Source organism: Lagopus muta, chromosome 4, assembly GCF_023343835.1.
Source record: "Lagopus muta isolate bLagMut1 chromosome 4, bLagMut1 primary, whole genome shotgun sequence".
Classification (NCBI taxonomy): Eukaryota; Metazoa; Chordata; class Aves; order Galliformes; family Phasianidae; genus Lagopus; species Lagopus muta.
The window spans coordinates 52,020,327-52,039,372 of NC_064436.1; the positions used below are offsets into that span (position 1 = coordinate 52,020,327).

The 19,046-nt window shown below is 34.6% G+C and overlaps 1 protein-coding gene across 5 annotated transcripts in view; it reads right to left on the minus strand.

The window, feature by feature from the left end:
* The window catches only part of PCDH7 (protocadherin 7), a 253,133-nt gene that overhangs the window by 179,194 nt on the left and 54,893 nt on the right, over positions 1-19,046 (minus strand). The window contains exon 3 of one of the 5 annotated variants that reach the window (XR_007376770.1): positions 6,902-6,911. The exons of the other annotated variants lie outside the window; for them this stretch is intronic. The gene's annotated coding sequence lies outside the window, so the exon portion shown is untranslated. Of the gene's footprint in view, positions 1-6,901; positions 6,912-19,046 lie in introns of those variants that run through there. 5 annotated transcript variants of the gene reach the window in all.

The following is a 19,046-nucleotide window of genomic DNA, read 5'->3' on the forward strand; positions in this document are numbered from 1 at the left end:
GTGATGCTTTTGATGTTGATGGTGTAAAGGACGTAAAGTAGCAAGATGCACAATAGGGTGGTCTCTACAATGCACAAGATGTTTTGCAATGCAGATTGAATGGAAAACTTCAGCTGTCCCATACACGAATACTCTGATCTCCATTCTATGTAAGACAGGATGTACATAAACTAAACAAGGAGGATGCCAAAACTCTGAGAAATCTCAGTAAGACTGAGTTGCGAGACTCCAGTCAAACTTTAAAGAAAACAAGTCTTACAATGAATCTAATGAGTTTGCTGCAAATGCCTGCTAAGAAACTGCCTAAAAGTATTTGTGATTCTTTCAGGAAAGCAATATATGCATGGCTAACGTTCTAGTAGGTGAATACAACAGAATTACAAATTAGATTCATCTATCTTTTATTTCTACATAATTCTGCTGCAGATAAGGACTTTTTTCTAAATCCATATATGTGATCTTATTCTTGCTTTTGGCCCTTTAGAAATATCAAGACTGAAGATTAGTGAAGAAAAAGACTCAATTTGTGCTTCAGATCAGCTTCTAACTTCATCTGAAACAGTCCTCTCAGTCCATTTCCTATTGACTCACTTACATAAAAGTGTTGTGTGCACATACACTGTAATTTGGTAGTCCCATATTCTTGTTATGCTGTATCAGCACCCTTAGCTGCAGTGCTGCACTGATTTATTGAGTGCCCTAAAGTGCTCTCAAACTCTATGCTTTATCTCTTCTCCTGTTGCAATATTGACTTTTAGAAGGTAAGTTTGAAAAGACATAAGCAAATGTAAAAGTGTACATAGCAGGGCTGTTACAAGGGAGGCACTCCTGCCAAAATATGGTATTTGCTATATCATGCAAACTTCTGTTCCGACACAAAACAGAAGCCTAACTATCATTGTAAGTATTTGATACACACTTCAATAACACATTCAAGAACTGAAGACAAAACAGTAGCAATCAATTCTGTATTTGCTGTACTTATAAAATGCATGTATTAGAATTGCAAAGCAGACAGAAGTATGCAGTGTTACATACGTCCATAATAGCATTACAGAAAGCAAATATATGCAAATTTAAGCCATTGAATTTTTTTTTTTAATTAAAAAAACAACACAGGTTTTACAATAAATTTTAGAAAGGCAATTAAAGCTTGATCAGAAGGAGAAATGCAAGTAGGCTTTCTCACACAACTACGCAGAAGAACATATTTTCACAACAGCAGGCATGTCATAGGAAGGAAGAGACAGGTGTTAGATGAACTGGATGCGAAGCAAAGCAAATGAAGACAGATGAATGTTTGAAAAGCTTTTAAAATGTTTGGAATTTGAATGGAAAAGTATGAGAATCAGTATGACACTTCCATAGTGGTAATTATTGAACCTTAGCATTCATTATCTGTGTTTGTGAAAACAAGGAAGTAACGTTCATCAAAGGCTGGATCCAAATCAGTTTCTTAAGACAGTACAGTCCAGGAAAGAGAAGAAGACTCAGCCCTATGAATATATATCAGAAACAGAGAGAGAGATCTGGAGAAAATTTGACTGTGCCTACAGAGGAACATGAAGGAAAATTAAGTTCAGGGTCAGTGCAAATACTGCTATACTCTCATCACACAAGCACAAATGTCAAGACAGAATGCAGGACTATTAAACCTTCTCGCTAAACAGGAATTTTCTTTTCTGTATTTATTTGAAGGAGACTGAGATGGTGAGAAAATCTAAAGCAAATTACTAAAGAAGGATGTAGATATTAAATTCCATCAAGTGCTGACCCGTGAAAGACATAATGATAAAAAGAGGTGGAAAGAAATTGCTTATATTCATTGCTATGAGATCAGAAAGCTTAAATCCTAACATGAAAAAATATGCAGGTTTCCAGCTCAGAAACACATGGAATCATTGAAATATCTATCTTAATTTTGAAAACAAGAAAATTAACTTCCACAGTTACATATGTCATGATAGAGAGAAAAAAGATTAATTGTATCTTCCACATTTAATTGCCCAATGAATTCACTCATGTGAGATGAATATTTTCTGCATTTATTATGTTCATAGAATCATAAAATGACAGAATACACAGAATGGTTTGGGTTGGAAAGAATTTCAAAGATCATCTAGTTCTAACCCCCCTGCTGTAGCAGGGTTGACACCCACTAGATGAGACTGCCAAGGGCCTCATCCAACCTGACCTTAAATGCCATCAGGGATGGGACATCCACAGCTTCACAGCGTCTCTGGGCATCCTGTTCCAGCACCTCATAACTCTGAGAGTGAAAAATTTCCCCTTAATGTCTAATCTAAATTTCTCCTCATCTAGTTAAGAAAATAAAAAAAGGGGGGATGGGAGGGTCAGAACTAGTAAATAGGAACTAAATAGGAACAATTACGTTCTTAATACTTGTATTAAGTTTGTATTAAGGTTTGAACAAGAACAGCAATTTATTACTGATAAATACCACAGTATTCATCCTGATATCCTCATGTATCAGGATGAAAGGCTTCCCTTTACAAGTATAAATTTCATTTAGAATATATTCATGAAAAATTCATATTGACAAGGTAAAAATACTACTTCAAATGTTAATTTTAAATATCTAAAGTGCAAAATAAAAATTGAATATTCTAGTGTCATACTTTTCCATGAGGTGACGAGATTCAAATCAGTTCTTGCTTTGACTACAGCTCTGGGTTGTGCTATTAAAGTGTACATCAAATACTTATAATGATATTTATAGCTCCATTCAAGAGAGAAAAGGGGAGAGGAAGGGAGGGGAGGGAGTGGATGCATTGCACCAGACCAGTACATCTCAATGACTTTTCATCCCCTCTTTTGTTTTTGTTTTTTTTTTTTTTTCTTTCACATATTAGCTACATGGAGATTTGTGCAGTTCTTGTATCCCCTTACTATTTTAACTAGTGGTAGAAAAGAAAGACAAGTGAATGAGACCATAGAAAAAGGGTTTGGACAAATAATCTTAATTTTATGTTAAATCAACTGCAAATCTTCTTTAACAAGTTTCTCTAAGATTAGATTAGCAAATCTAAGGAAGTAATTCAGGAGTCCTAACTGGAACACATTTTGAAATTTTACATGCTTATATAGTAAAGATAAAACTTTCAGTTAGATGCTGTCAACTGCTGTTCCTAATAAACCAGTGAAGAGAATTTTAATTAAATTTTCTGGTACACGTGAATTCTAAAGTTTTGCACTCAAGTATCTTGGTGAAAGTCTCTTCATTACAAATAAATTTGATTGCTTAAATCAAGGTTTTTACAGATCTTATGATTTTAAAATTTGTTATTGAGACTGTATACAAACACTGACTTTTTATCACATGTATCTTTATTCTGCTGTGTAACAAATGTTAGACAATTAGGTGGAGTTTGATGCATCAATGCTTTCCTCTAGGGAAAGAAAACAGCAGAAATTGCATGCCTAGATTTTTCCTTTAGTAGCTCAAAATTAAATTATGCAAGATGCAGATAATGCCTACAGCATGTCAGAGATACAGAAAATTGTCTCCTCCACAGCCCTATTCTTTCACACAAGACCACTAAATAATTTCTCACCATTTGCGTACTCACATGATCAGTATTCTACTCTATGGTTTAAAAATACTGAATAAGTTTAACATAGCCAACTATGAAGCTTGCTCTGAAAGTAATGCCTCCTATTTTATTATATCAGCCCACAGCATCAAACACAGATGATGACGGTATGCAAGTAGAGTTTGAACGTTCCCAAAAATATTTCATTACATTTTGTTACTGTGTGACCAATAGCAGTGGAGGAGCAGCCTGACAAATGTTGGACATGCTGTACATAATATACAAAGATATGTCATTGAATTCCTCCATGTAGAAAAAAAATTGCACCCATTGACATTCATTGACAATCTCCAAACAGTTATGGAGACCAAACAGTGGGTGTTACCACTGTGAAAGCTGGACTATGTGGGCAACATTTTCCCAGCAACTATGCCATCATAGTAGCTGTGAAATATTGGGTCATCTTCACTGGTGCTTTTTTTTTTTTTTTTTTTTTTTTTTTTTTACAAGAGCAGCATGCAAGCTCTTGTTCATCACAGATGAAAATGCATGAATAATAGTAATAGTGATGACTGTTGAAAAACAGCATTATTAGATGAAAATTTACTCTATCAAATAATGTTATCACACTCTTCATGTCTGCTGTAGATTCCAATGGAAATAAGTAGAAGGCATTACTTTTAGGACAACCTGTGTACAATTCACTATACTACATTGACAAGTCCACAGCAACTGTGCACACTTCTTTTTCCAAAAGCAAGTTAACTTTGCAAAGAAGTTGCAGCATTAAATCCCACACTCGCTTCTGCTAGAAATCTATCAGGTTGCCATGGTAGTAGGCTGCTCACTGGCTCTGTAACCTCCTCGCAAGCACATAAAACCCTAATTACAAGATATGTATACAGAATAGTTTTGGTGGGCTAAGGAGAAGCACTAACAAATACACTACTTCCTTCATTCCAAGAGTTGTAGACTTTTTAAACCATTTTTTGTCTTCTTTTCTTGGACCTCCATCACAGTGAGGGAGGCTGTTTCAAAATTCACTGTTATCATTCTGAGCACAACTAACACCTATTTTTTTTTTTCTTACTTTAATTTCAGTTTAAAATACAGAGAGAACAAATAGCAAACATTAACTAACAACCTGAAAGGAGATGATACTGTGACATGCTAGTAGGACCATGATTGCCCAGTTTCCATTATCAGTTCAAATGTTAATGAAACTTTTCTTCTACAAATTTACAACTAGAAACTACCAAAAAAAACACCTCTTCATTTTTTATTACATACTTGCTTTACAAAACTTTACCTATTTGTTTACCTAGTGGTGCAATTATTTATTTGTCTCCGGGTTGGGAGTGCAGGGGTAATTTCTTTCTTTTCTTCAATTACTTAGCATTGCTTTGTTTGCACTATACATATTTTAAGACTTCATTTCCTCCTACCTCCCCAGAATCTCTAAATTCCACAGAGACCACATTAAAGGTGAGCACAGGGGAGAGTTGGGTGTCCTTGCAAGCTAACCAGTACCTCTGCAAGCAATGAGAACTTTTTTCCCTGGCTGCTAAGAGTTTACTTGCTATTTCCATAATCATTCGTTCCCATTCAAAGGAAAAATGATGATGCTGAGATGCTTCTGTATACACTAGACTAAAAATCAAATCAGCAAACACTTTCAGAGCTATATATGAAGACATGGCATTTAGCATTGCACGTCCCTTATTTTAGCCAAATACTTGTTCTACAACATGCTATATATGATTGAGTTTTGCAGTTTTCTCATGAAAAGTTTCAGCAAACAATCTTCAACAGTAAAAAAATAAATTTTGGCATATGACAAAGAATAGACAGTAGTTGTTCTTCAAACAACCCAAAAGTGTACTAGTTCTTTCAAAAAAAAAAAAAAAAGGAAAATTTCTGAGGTTAAAAAAAGCCTGTTTATAGCAGAACTTCTCAGAAGGAAAGGACAGTTCTCAAATAGAGCGAGCAAAACTCCTGAATGGATCAGAGACTAGGATTAAAAAGATGAATAATTTACAGATCGCTTGTCTTTGTACACCAAGAAAACACTATTTCTAGCTCTAGCAAGGAGAGCACACTAAATACTTTGAATGAAACTGTTATCAGATAATAAAACTACACAAAATATTTGTTCTCCCTAAGTATGTTAGCAAACAATCTACTTAAAAATTTCTGTTTCTATGTCAGAGAAAGTAAACTATATCAAACCAATGAAATCTCCTACCCAATTTTGTTCAAGGATTGTTACTTCCTAACACACTAAGAACAGTTACTATATATATATGCATATCTTACATATATATAATATTGGTTTGAATACATTGCCTTCCTGCAATGTATTCAAGTGAATTCTACTTTGTGCTTGCTTCAGAGCAACTGGTACTTCATATTTTAAATTTAATACACCTTAAAAGCATTTGACACAAAAATTAAACAGTATCATATGCTAAGGTGAAATGTGAAACTCACTTTCTAAAATGTAAAGATCTCTTCAGCTCACTTTTTAAGCTTTCATTTTAATATGATTTTTTTTTTCCCCCAGCTTAGAAAATCTTCCAAATTCCTCTCTCAGGCATTGATGTAAACAGGGTATTTATGTGAAGGACTTCATTTGCTATTTTGGAACAGCAAAGTTCCTTTCCTCATCCTCTTCTTAAGGGGTATTATTATATTGTTTTGGATTCACATCTCAGTATTGGAACTCTATTTACATAGAGATCAAAATGTTCCCTTTCAGAAAACACTGCACTGGATTTTGTTCATTATTTGTACTTTTCTGCACTTGTTCTCCTTTGGCATTAGAGTGAGTAACATTGCTTCAAGATATCTCGTCTCACCCACTTTCTTTGATACTCCTTGAAGCTATTTTCTACATACAGAAAAACACATCTGAAATAGAAAAATCCAAAAAAGTTTCCAATAAGGGGGCACAGTGAACGAGGAAGAAACTTCGGGGGGGGAAAGGGGATTAACATACTTTAGGAAGAAACTAATTGCAGCTTTTTACATATGCTTTTATTTCATATAAAACCAAATGGAAGATGGTTTGCCCTGAGAATTTAAGATACTGAGTAGAATATGTATTTACATATATCAGACCTAAGTCTGCAAATTATTATCATTCTGGCAAGGAACTCGTAAAATAATCTAATTTCTTTGTTGCTCCTGTGTACACTACAATGGTTTCCATTACTAGAAATTTTCTTGGTGTCTTTCCACAGAGTGAATGAATTCTGCATGAGATTATCACTGTCCATTCAGTTTCCTGTCCAGGTATGAGACCAAATGCACTAAATGGATGGGAAGTACCAAGTACCAACAGCTCTCTCTCTAAATCTTGATAATAGTAGGAGTCAAAATATTCTTTATCACTTCTCAAATTCAGATTTAAATAGTTGAAAACTTTTATCTATTGCTTATTGTGGAAGACAATATGATATATACTGCAAGGTATTAATCATTGCCTCTTTCAGGTGCATTTACTACAAGTTATTATTAAAACAAAACCTAATCAAAAGGACAACAAAAACCATGGATCGTGGCCTTTGGTTGTTACTGACAAAATCAATAATGTCATATGCATCCCAATTTTCTATGTCCCTGATAAATATGAATTTAAAAGTACTTCTATGTGCGGTGTAATATTAATGCACATAGAAAGTTTCTTTCAAGTAGTTTTGCATAAATCTGATTATGTAAAACAAAGTCATTAGCTACTACCTGAAATGCATTTTAATTTTAAAATGAAGATAGTTGCTTGATATTTGTAGCCAATAAAAACTTCAAATTAAGAGATTAGAATTCCTTTCTTCTATTTAAAAAGCAGTTCGGAGTAAAGGTTTCTGTTACAAGTTCACTTGCATATACAGAACATTGCAGAGTGGCCACAGTTAATTTTAAACAATTCTTCTCCTTCAACAATAAACTGTAGACAGACACTACCCACAGATGAAACCAGACACTAACATGCCTTTATTCACATATTACCCAATAAAATGTCGGATAAAATCCAAAATGTAAATCTCTTATGTATAAGTACAATAAAATAAAAAAAACATATGGTCACAAACTGGCAGAAGTGTTCTGAACGTAAAAAAAAAAAAAAAAAATATGAGAGTAGGACATGGGGGCAAACTATAATCTCCTGCTTACTAAGCAAAAAGAAAGGAAATACCAATCATTCCTTCCAATCAACTTATGGTGTAAATACTAATGAATCATCAATGTAGGGAGTTCAAAACTTCAAGTACAGTACAGGAAACTAAGCTGGACATAAGTCATTTCAGGAAACATTTTTTTGAGTCTGTTTTGCATGTTCTCACATCTATGGGATAAAAACTAGCCCTGTTACAATCTCCTCTAGAACATGATATTTCCCATTAGTTCTATATGAGGTAACAGTCTTATCTAGGCTACATGTTTATGGTGATATATGAGCATGTGTGCACATACATTTCATATATGCATGCATAAACATAAGCCAACAATGAAACAGAGTATATTATAGGAATGAAATACATTGCCTGCACACAGAGGAGTTCTGCTTTGACTTAAGCTCACTGAGATCCTTCTTATAATTTGGGGTAATGTGTAAGCTTTATTGCAGAAGTTTTTGTTTGCCATTTCATTAAATTTTGCAAGTTGAAGTGAAGAAAGTTTGTTTTGTTTTGTTATGCTCACAAAGTAATCCAGAACTTTCTAAACATATGGAGCACAGGCCACTGAGAGATGCTGAGAGTGTTCTTTGGAACGCTCAGCATTCACAATATCAGTCTTAACTGAAAACAACCAAAAGATAACACAGCACTGAAAAGCAAGCTGGAATATTATATGCTCATCTACTGTGAAGACTGCAGCTTGTCAACCACTGATACAGCCCCAGGAAGACAGAATGGCAGCACAGAAGGAAGGATGTTTTCAAGAGCAAATCTCACATTAATGAAGTTCACTGGATGTGGGAGATTAAAAAAAAAATCTCTTTCCCACTAGCTCCTGTCACTAACCCATCATAAATGTGACAGAAACCTCAACTTTTCCATACATCTCAGAAATTTTATAATATATTAGTTTCCATGTTCCTTGGATTCGTCATTACTCTCTTAGGGCATTTTGACTGAAGTTTATGAAGATTTACATGTTTACTTACTGAAGTAGCATATGAGTGAACAGAACACCAAAGTGAATGATTGAGTATTAAATAAATCAAAAGCACGCTTTCATAAACACATAAGCAGAAAATTACCACATTTAGGAAACTGACAAATCCATTATTCAATGAATTCACTTTTCTAAAACTGATCCCAGACTCAGTGAAGGCAACAAGACAGCTAGAAAAAGTTAGACCATTGCAAACTGCTTTTTCTTTTCCTGCAAGTCTTTGCAGTTAGGGATAGGGCAAGACACGTGGAACTTCCCCTTAATTTTCCACAAAGGCAGGCAGCCTGAGATGACAGACTTGCACAAAGCTTTAGCCTAATTTAAGAAAAATTGAGGAAAATAAAAATGTTTATGATAAGAATACTTCCCCATGCAGAAATAGCAAAACAAAAAACTGTTATCTTAAGAACTTGCCAGTGTATATAGAAATTCTACAAGATAAACCTAAACACTGAAAGCTCCAGTGTGAATTTACCAGATGGATTACTATATTTCATGGCAATAATTAAAGCATAACATAACATGCAAAAAATTAATGATAAATACAGTGATGGCAATAAAATTGGCATTCAAATGTTTATGTCTACACAGTTCAAAAAAATATAACCAAGCTGACATGAAAACAATAAGAATCTTATTCAGAAATGTGGGATGAAGAATGAAATAATCATGGAAAAATAAATGGGATAACTAATTATTTTTAAAAAAGAGTAAAAAAGAACAGATTTTAATCAGGAAGAACTGGTAATAAAATTCTAAATTAAAATTCCGATTCCAGTGAGGATTTTCAGACATCATTTCATTCCTATGATTTATGATTTCCTCTGTAGTACTACAGCACTAAGAGATCATGGTTTTCATGTTAATATAAAATGATGAATACCACTGCAATCAGTAACATTGACTTTCTCTTTCATCAGCTAGTGTTCTGGTGCTGATCAGATGATGAAATCAACAAGAGTGAATTGGTAAACTAGACGGAGAAAGCATTCTTAATATAATTTAAAAGAACAGAAGCAACAAAAAACAGAGGAGCTTCCTCATTTTGTTTTGATGCACATCTATTTATGAGAGAGTAATTTCATTTACATCTGTGAAAAGTGTGTATAAAATTCTTTCCTAATGCATAGGAATAAGTTACAGCACAATTCAAATAAAGTGAAGAGATAATATTTTTAAGTCTTCCTCTGTACTTCTAGAACAGGAAATATAAATATATGTATCAAAAGAAATCAATAGTTTTGTTCCTTTTCACACCAGCCATTTATTTTTCATACAGATAAAAAAACAGAAAAGGGTACCATATCTCTCTTTTGTGGTCTGAATTGACTGAATGGGAGTTTCACAAGTCAAAAAGCTCAGCACAGAATCTCCCTCATTAGATTTTGCACAGCAGTGACTACTGAGGGCTATGAATGCACAGTACTATGAGTGATAAAACATCTGTCTATTACATAATGTCACTAAGTACGTTCCAAATGGTATGCATATATTAACCCACAAACACAGGCTGGTACTTATTTAATACAAAATCAGACAAAATAATAGTGTTTCTGAAAAGCCTTGGAAGTCCATTACACTATCCCAATCTCTCATATTACTCTACAGAAAGAGATATTGTTATACCATAATAAAAAAATAGTCACATTAACAAATCTTAGTGACAGGTAGAGATATCTTTGGGAATTCCACTCACTCTACTCAAATGCGTTAAGTAAATCTCTTCTTGTATATACACAACTGCTTGTAGTCTACAAATAACAAAGTGAATATGAGGATGGTTTGTGTGGACTGAGAGTTAGTGTATTCACAACACTTCATATTGCTTTGAAATGTACAGTCAACATCACAACATGGTATCTTCAAACAATAAAAGTCCTTTACATCACTCCAGACTGCACGATTTGATTGGAACCCCATTTTACAGTCCACTCTTAAACCCTCCACAACCCTGCTGATAAATTATTTTCAGATTTGCATGCTTGCTGTTAGCTTTAATGAATGATGTCCTGCTTTGTTAATGCTGAAGCCACATTTCTTTTTAAGCAGCTATAGTAGTCTGACTCAGTAATGCAGAACTGGATCAATAATTATAAACAGGAGTCAAAACCATGACTACTCTAATGTATGTTCTTCTAAAAGACTAGGTCGGAAATGGGAATATTAAATTATTGTTGTTTCAAACAGAAGTCTGAGGCCCCTAGGGATTTAAATGAATAATCTATAAAAACAAACAAGGAAATAACAGAAGAAACTTTTTTTTTTCCCCTCTGTGAAGTTATCTGCTCTTTTAATTAGTAGCAACATATACTGTGTTATTATCCTATTACAATAGGTTATCAAACTATCCCATAGGCTGATATTACTTACAAGGAAATGTAAGTAAAGAATTGTACCATGTTTATCCACATCTGGCTGTGTTTATCATCTGATAATTTATCATTTTACCATACTGAGACCTGACCCCATACCCAGTGAAACTATTAAGAAACCTTTTTCTTTTTTTTTTGAGCCAGAAGTTCTTTTAGGAAGAAGTTATATGTTGTTCACACTTTCATTCCAGCACGCAGCACACCAAGCCCATTTTGTAACCAGGTCTTCTGAAGTTTTAATATCCATGATAGGTTAGTTTAGAAGAGGTTCATCAAACAAGACCCGAGACTATCCATAGATTGTGTGAAATCACCACATGGCTTTGGACAGAGAGTATTTAAAGGAGATTTTGTTTTTTAATGAAAATAGATTGAAATTTTTTATGTAACCAAGACTCAGATATTTGATTTTATCCCAGAAATAATTCAAGAGAGATCATCCAGGTTACCATATGGACTATATTTCACTCTTCCTATTCAAAGTAGATTACAGAGAGACTAAAGCAACTTACGATATTTCAAGCTTACCAGCATTATTTCGAATAAGATAATAGATGAGAGAAGCATGATCAGTAGCCATCCCAGATATACAAATTACAACATATTCAACAGATTTCCAATGGATTTTAAAATTGAGTATTAAAAGATCTAGTGATAAACTGATCTTCTCATATTTAGTACAGTATTAGTTCTTTGAGCGTCATTCACTATAGTTTTCTACAGAAAAAGAAGTTGCAGTATTTCTATTATGTCCTAAAATAGAATACTGTAAGACTTGGAAGCATACACTGAGGTGTTCAATATATGCACAAAGAAAAGACCTGTGGATATGAAGAAAACATAAAGCACATGTAGTGAGACAGGAATTCAGTATCAGGTGCCAGATACCAGTGTCCATGTCTGAGGACAGGCATTCAAGTGTTTTTTCTTTCCTGGTTATGGCTTCCTGGGAAGCAGTCGCTGCAACTGTACAGGCCTTGAGAAACAGATGCACAAGCCTGAGAGACTGCACAGATTTCCAGAACTTTCCCACTTGCTGTCTTACTGAACTCACAATGGTTATTGCAAGATTTGGATAAACCATCTGTACACTGGGGAGTAAAATCTCTCCCACTGTAAGAGAAGAGCTAAGTCAGAGACAGTTTCCTGAAACAGAATGTGTACCAAATCTATAGGACTAGATGACGTGCATCCCAGGGTCCTGAAGAAAGTGGCTAAGGTGAGATCCCCAGTGATTGAAAAACTGGAAATACTGCTCATATTTTTAAGAAAGGGAAAAAGGAACACCTTGGAAATTACAGGCTGGATAAGCCCTTCATGTGTGCCTTGGAGGATCGTGGAACAGCTCCTCTATGAAGGTATGTCAAGACACACGTAATACAGGGAGGTGATCTGTGACAGCAAGCATGGCTTCACCAAGGACAGATTGTGCCTGATCAATCTGTAACAATGGGAAAAAATTAACATTCTGAAAATGGCAGAGCTGAAGTAATCACTTATATAATCATATCAGAATTTAAGATTTTAATTCTTTACTATTACACAGAAGTACAGTGCAGATGTAGAGGAAAAGTATCTCAAAACTTTTAAATATCAGTGCATCAACCAGCAAACTTCCATTGTCAATCACAAATCATGATAAGCATTCATTTAAGCAGTCTTCACTATACCTGAAAGATGCTTTATATCCATTTAATATATCAGATAATCCAGGCACAGAAAGATAAGGTGACTTCTTCTACCCCACCAAAACAGGTCACTGTCACCAGAAAGAATGAGGCAATATCTCCAATTTCCACTTCTCAGTCTTAGATAGTGAACAATATTTTATAGGTGATCCATTTGAATTTAGGGTAGCTCATACTGTAAGTTTAATTTTTACTGATAATAGCAATAGAACAGAAATAAGTCCTACTGTATGCACGTATTATTTATATATATATATATATATATATATATGCAGAAATCTTAAAAAGAAAATATCAAGAGAATTCTAGGTAATTAATAGACTAAATGGCATTTCAAAGATCTTCTATCTCCTTTTATGCCTTGCTAATGTATTATCTACTCACATCACTTACAGTAATGAATCCTGCAAAGCAGAGGTCCTGACATTACTGTCTGACCTCCTATAGTTCTATTTTTGGAAAGTGGTTTCTTCCCTGAACAGATGGCAATAAGCCACCAATTCAGCCATAGGTATGAAAAATTTAATTAAAAAAAAAAAAAAATCACACTAACAACAAGGATAAAAACAGTATGCATTTGCCAGAAGTCATTCTACTAGAAATAACTTCTGAGTGAAATCAAAATCTATGTAGCGCTGCTCACTGGCAGTTCTAATTTCAGTGAGAATGATTCAAAGCAAGGTGCAGAAGGCTGCATGGAAAAGCTTCCTAGCACAATACGAAATTAAATTGTTTTATATTTAAAATTGAATGCTATATTTAGAAATAAAAATCTACTTTTAAATGGAAGATTAAAATTTTAAATACAGCTTTTTAGTATTGAGTCACTTCTAATTTTTGTATTAAGGCCAGAAATGGATACCTTCAATATTAGAAAAATAAAAGAAAACTAAAGCCTACTCTAAGAGAATGTTTGTAGCTCCCTGCACACACACCAAGTTCTTTGGGAATACTCTTATGTCTACAAATAATCCAAGCACAAGTTTTGTTTAAGAGCCACGCCCAAATTCATAAAGGTATCCTAACAGGTCAGCTTTGAAAGCCAATAGAGTGAATTCCAGAGTGAAGTAATTATCAACTCCTTATCACTGCAAGATGCTCAGACCAACCTCTCATACTTTTAAGCATCTGAAACAAGAGGTGAGCCCAGCATGATATCACAACATGATATCAATTTTACAGGTACATGTAACTGTATAATTTTTATTCTCCTTTAACTCTCCTCTCTTTCTCCTTTAACTGTTCTCTCTATGCTACAATCTCTACATTCTGCAATGAAAACACCTGACTAATTGCACTATGAAATAAACTTTTTTATTCCACAACACTGTCTATAGCTGCTTACTCCAGACTCCCCACAGCTTTAATTCACAACTTCATAGTATCTCTAAAGAAAAATTTTCAAAATGAAGGATTTGATCAGGATGAAGGTGAACCAGGAAAAACACATCAACTACAGCCTATCCAGTTTCCACTCTTATAATCTTCTCAGGACAAAACAAACTATTCTCCTTTGAGCTTGAATAGAGTTAGTTTTCTTCATAGTGGCTGGTATGGTGCCATAGTTCAGATTTAGGAGGAAAATAATGTTGATAACACAGCAATATTCTAGTTGTTGCAAAACAGTGCTTAAACTAAATCAAGGACTTTTCAATTGCTCACATTGCCCTGCCAGTGATGAGCTATAACTACACAATAAGCTGGGAGGGAAAGAACCAGGACAGCTGACCAAAATGGATCAAAATGTTGGTATCACACTGAACAATAAAACTTCAGGCTGGGGTGAGGGCTGCCATTGCTCATGGATTGGCTGGGCAATGATTGGTGGGTGATAAGCAATTGAATTGCACATCAACTGTTTTTGTTTGTTGTTTCTTGTTGTTGCTGTTGTTTTAACTTTTCTTATTAAACTGTCCTTATCTTGATCCACAAATTGCCACACTTTTTCAGAATCTCTTCTCCACCCCACTGGGGGAGAATGAGTGAACAGCTGTGTGGTGATTAACTGCTGGCCAAGTTAAAACGTAACAGTTCTTTCAGTGCCAAGTTCTTGGGGCAAGAAGAGTTAATCTATCTGTGCTATGTATTGTCTCGCTCCAATTTGTAGGTGGGAGATGATAGTGCGAGGAATCGGATGTCAGACACCTCTTCTACTTCATCATGCAGGCATCACTTTGTGAGGAATCTGTTGTCAGAAATCCTATCCTCATGGTTTTCGATTCCTCTTTTACCCTACTTGCTCTCCCGCCTGCGTGACAAGGATGGGCCTTGAGCAAGAGTCATTGAGTACCCCCTGAGATGGCCATCATCCCGAGATAAGCCCACACAGAAGAGCACTTCACAGCTATTTAGCTGCAGCTTTCCTCTCTCTCCTTGCCCCTGGCCTTGTCCATCTGTGTCCCCCAGACAAAGGATTTCACAATCTTTGCCCAGGACTTGTCCATTAAAGTTCTCCAGATAAAGGATTTCACAACCTTTGCCCAGGACTTGCCTGGACTTGAACAAGTCCATCCGTGTTCCCAGCAAACTTTGAGACACAGATGTTAACAGAATATCTTACATATACCTATGCCATTGCCTGCACTGAGTGGTTGCAATGCTTGCACAGCACTATTTTGATACTTCCATACTATGCCTTTTTTTTCCCCAATTTATATTAAATCTTTCTCCAACGTCAACAATCTCAATAGATTCATATTTCACATTGAAAATCCTCAAATAAAAACACATATACTATCTATACTTGAAATTAAAAGAAAACAAGTTTCCTGATATTTTAGAAAATAAGCAATCTATAAAATATTCTCTCTTATAGGAAGCATGGTTAAATCTAAACCGTTCTTTAATGAAAGCACATCAAAATGTACGTATAAAGAACTGACCTACATGCATAATAGTGAAAATTAATATGTATTTCAAACAACCTTGTACAGGCGGCAGTTTATAGTTACTAAACAAAAATGGTTCTGCTCTGAAAGCCACCTCTCCCAGTTGCAATGAAATAGAGTATTAAAGTATTTCTACAACGCCACACCGCTCTTTATAGACATTTCTACAGATCTCACCATCACATCTTATGAACAGTTCTCAAAACAAAAAGCTATTACCCACCCTTACTGTCATAGCGAGTAACAAAAACCGAATCTCCTGGTTTCTAGCCATGCAAAAGTTAACACAAGTCTAGCTTCCACCACTTCCATAAAAAAGGCACTCTGAGGTTAGTAGTCTAATGTACTATCTTCTATCATTAGATATATGTTAAAGCAGAGAAAGCGAAGTGAGAATTTTCTACTTAAACGTGTTCAATGTTAACTGACATAACAGTTAAATGCAGAAGTGGTTTTGAATTTGAATGCATTTAAAGATCCTCTTAGATCAAAGGTCTTTGTGTAGTCGCAGGCAGGGAGATCTAGAAAGGATATCATCCTGAATATTACAAAACCAGCTCAGGCTGACATGAACAGGATTCCAGAGGGGCCTATTTCTCACCATGAAATCTTCCACTTGTGAACCTATACAGCTAGCTTAAGAAGAGACACAAGTTTTGTAATAATCATACTCGCTAATTAAAACTCACGCATATGTAAGACTGGTTATGTGCTGATTTATTCAGATGTGGAAGCTGAGATCAGGTTTGAGTTAGCTTTACTCTGTATAGGGTGTACCTCTGCAATTCTCACAATACAGAGGTGAATGAGAGAATCAAGCTGTCATTTTCCACAGTTAAAAGAAAGTTTATTCTCTGTCAAATGCTAATTTAAAATTCTTCTATTTTCTGCATAGCAACACTGGAAAATGCAATCTAAACAGATAATTAAGCCTAGTAAAGCCTGACATTAAGTCTGATACAGACCAATAGGCTACAGAGCATTATTAGATTTTCTGATATCCTTCAGAACAGTTCTCTCCATCACACTTCCAATACTAGCTTTCTCAAAGATAATAATTGAACACAATATAACTATGCATACATATAAATAATACAAATATTTTCTAAACAGGTTAGGCTGGCTATTGCTATTCAAGACAGTTTTACTGGGATAAACTTTAAGCTATTTAAATGTGAAAAGTAATCTGACTTGGAAGAAAATTAATTTTGAACTAGATTTGAAAACATTACTGCCTTCCTTGAATTCTACCTCTGAAGACCACCAAGTGTTCTGTTGTAAATGTCAGGGGACATAATGAACTTAGCAACATAACTCCCTCAGAAAGGGTGACAAACTGCTTTTCTCTGATAGATAGCTCTGATGTCACTTGTAGGAGCTATGGATCAAATGAAAATTCCCTGCTGAAATAGTCTGTAGGGGTATGAGACACATTCTAACTAAAATAAATGGCTTAATTTTAGAAATGAAATTGTGTAGGCATGTTCATGGTGTTAGAAAGGGCTATTTATGGCATTCATCACATTTTACACTCTTAAAGTAGATTTCTATAAAATATTGAGAATCACATGGAATCTGGAATCATTCTTCATGTCATTACAGTGTGATCTAAATATAACAGCAGAAGTCAGATATAATATCTGCAAGTACAGTAGTTTGTTTTGGTCTCAATGATGCGGAGATAATCTTGAATTTAAAAGTATTCATAATAAACATACACTGGAAATATAAATCTGTCTACTGCATTTGAGAACAAAAATCTTTCACTAGTAAATCAAGATTCAGTCAACCTAGTGACCCTCAAACATGAAAATGAATAATGGGCTAAATATGGGTTATCACACCAGATTTAATTTTTTTTTTTTTTTTTTTAATATTAGTTGGTTAAATCCATGACTGCTTAAATGAAGATTGCAGGAAGAGAAGTGACAGAGGTTTTTAATAAGCCTGATAAACCTCAGAGAAAGTTTTAAGTTGTTTAATGAACCTTCATTAAAACATTTTATTTGAATCCAATTATATTATTCTATCTTAAAATATATAGAAGTCTAGGCAGCAAAAAGTTTGTTTAGTTTGATCTATTAGTTTAGGTTTCACAGATAGGTTAGTAAGTCAACAACAGCTGAAGAGACCATACCTAATTCTTCAGCTATGTTCAGATTTGCTGTTTTTAATCAGACTCTATAATTAGTGACAATACAGAGTCCCAAGAAGTATAGCCAATAGGAACAGAAAAGCTGTGTCACATAGCTCAATTTCCCACTGCTTGCCCTTCCTATATAATTCCTGCTAATAATTTAGCTAATTTGCAGTTTAAATAACTAAAGCAATTGCATATCGCAGCTTTCCTTACAGCTTGCTACAGATATTTCTCGTTCTTTAGTTGTCTTCTATAGAAGAAGAAAAGATAAACTGATGCTAACAAAAGAGTTGTACATACTAAATACAGGCCATCTCAATGGGTTTGTCTGACCGGTTCATATGAATAAGGTAAGTCACTTTTGGCTTTAAAGCTCTACTTAAGCTCCTACAATGTAGGACAGATAAGGATGTCATTTTCTTCCTCATCTATACACGACAATAGCAAAAAAAAAAAAAAAAAAAAAGAAAGAAGAATGCCCCTTCTCACAAACGAGCTTTCTCTCCTTCATTCTGACAGAAGAAAAGACTTTGCTCAACAATGAAACAGCCATGGGAGGGAAAGATGAAAGAAACAGATGAAAAAAAAAAAATCTATACCACCACTTGCAATTTTGAAACTCCCAGTGTCTTGCAAGTTGATGTCACAGAAGAAAAAAATCCTTCATTTGGTCTCCCACTGTTATGCTAACCTTTCCCTGCTGGTGGTGAAGAAGGAGGCAATATAGAAGGGCCTTTATTCCATACAAATTAGCTTGGCTGCTAAACTACTTGCAATCTGAAAACTAAAGTATTTTTCAAGAATCCTCTACTGGTAATTGCTTTTGACCAGAAAAATTAAATACAGAAGAATGAAACTGCAATGAACACAAAAGATACACTTTTGACTTCATACCTGGCTGCAGAATAATTTTGTAGAAATATCAAGTTGCTGTATCTGAGATGAGAATCTGACCAGATATTCTTAACATTTTTGTTTTCCAGCTTAAGCTTTTTTTTTTTCTTACGCTAATATAAAATCTGTATCTAGAAAAAAAGTTAACATTTCACAAAAACATTACTTAACACACCTATTTTTTTGTGAAATGTTACATTTAAATACTACTTACCACTCTTCTCATCTTTAGATGACGTACAACAGCTCTGAAATAAGATCTAAGGACCACAGGTATCTCAGATCTCATTTCTAATGGCATATTGAGATAAAGGGAAGGGGTAGAATGCAAA